A 1638-nucleotide genomic window follows, 5' to 3' on the forward strand; every position below is an offset into this window, starting at 1 on the left:
GGGAGATATGATCTTGAACAGTATTAAGCTAGCCTCCAAACCAGGGAGAACAAGTTACGGGTTCCCACATCTCATCACAACCTTATGCCTTAAAGCTGGAGTCCAGGTTCAGGATGACGAGCACCGTATTCATGCTGCCCCAATCCTAGATTCAGAGTATTATAGGAAGCACCTTGACCGTCCGAAAGCTGCGCAACCAAGAGCAGGGGCAAAAAGACAGAGAAAAAGCCTTGCCACATCATCCAGCTCCACAGGTACACAGAAAGAGATGATGCAGCAAATGATGGATTTGATGAAATATATGAAAAGACGTCAGGATTGGGTGGTGGAGTAGACTCAGATGATGCATGAGCTGTTGAGAAATAGTTTTAAGGAGTTCAACGTTGACACTTCAGCATACCAATGGGCCGACTGGAACTCAGATGAGTGGATGGACTTCGAGGAAGACGAGGAAGATCAGGAAGATGAAGAAGAAGAATAATAAACCGGAGCACCTGTTTTTGTTTATTTGTTTTTATTTGATTTTGTTGTTCATCCTAAACGTTAAACTCAGTTTTATTTTTTGTTTTGGATTGTGTTTAGTTGTTTAGTTGTAGTTGTTGAAAGGACGAGAGTAGGTTGTAATATTTTCAAGTTAGTTGTGAATTTGTGCTAACATAAGGGACACCACAGTTTCAACTGTCTTGACAGATTATGGGTGATGAAAAGTCCGAGACCGGGTGTTCATTGTGGAGCGACAATTCATAGATTAACCAGGGACCATTCTTGTACCTTTGTTGTTTTTATTTTTCTCTATTCCTGATTTATGCATAATGGAACATTGGGAACAATGTCATGTTTAGTTTGGGGGTAGGAAATAGAATTAAAACCTAGTTTAAGGGTATATTGGCTGGAAACCAATGCCCGCCTTAAAAACTGCTAGCAGTACTTGGCAACCTCTGGTATAACAATGCCACGTACACCTTAAACTGAAAAAAAAAAAAAAATTAGTTTTTTTTTTTAGTTGTTTGTTTTTGCCGATGAGGAATTGTACAAATCAATGATGAGAATTGGGTTGTTGAAATCTTATTGTTGAGAAATGTTAAGCATTGCTTTAAGTTTTTGTGTATTGACTGGATTTTTATTGAGGTTTGTTGAGTGGTTCAGCCACAATGTTCATTTATTTTGGCATGCTTAGATTCATTTTATGTGATTAGGTGAAGTTTGATAATGTTGGTGGATTCTAGAACCTAGTAGAGAATTGGTTGAGGCGAAATTTTAGGATTAGACATGGTTGAAGAGATGATTTAGGCATTCTTGTTGGAACGTTTGAGCTTTTCTAGCCGACCTAGGAATAAAATTGTCCCTAGTCACCCGTTTGAGCCGTATGTATCAGTATTGCTTTATTTTTCTTGGCAAACCGAAAAATTGTCTGATCCTGTTACCCTAAACACTTTGTCGTACCCTTAGGAGAATTCGACCTTAGTGCAAACACAAAGAACGGAAAAAGAGTGTACGAGTAGGCCAAATGAATAGTTTGGGGGTTGTGAAACGGGTAGAAAAAAATAATAATAAAAGAGGTAGTTCACCTCAATTCAATTGACATGTTATGTTCAATAAAAAAAAAAAACTATGATTCCGTTGCAGGGTTTAAGGGTA

This window comes from Pistacia vera, unplaced genomic scaffold, assembly GCF_008641045.1.
Source record: "Pistacia vera cultivar Batoury unplaced genomic scaffold, PisVer_v2 Contig861, whole genome shotgun sequence".
Classification (NCBI taxonomy): Eukaryota; Viridiplantae; Streptophyta; class Magnoliopsida; order Sapindales; family Anacardiaceae; genus Pistacia; species Pistacia vera.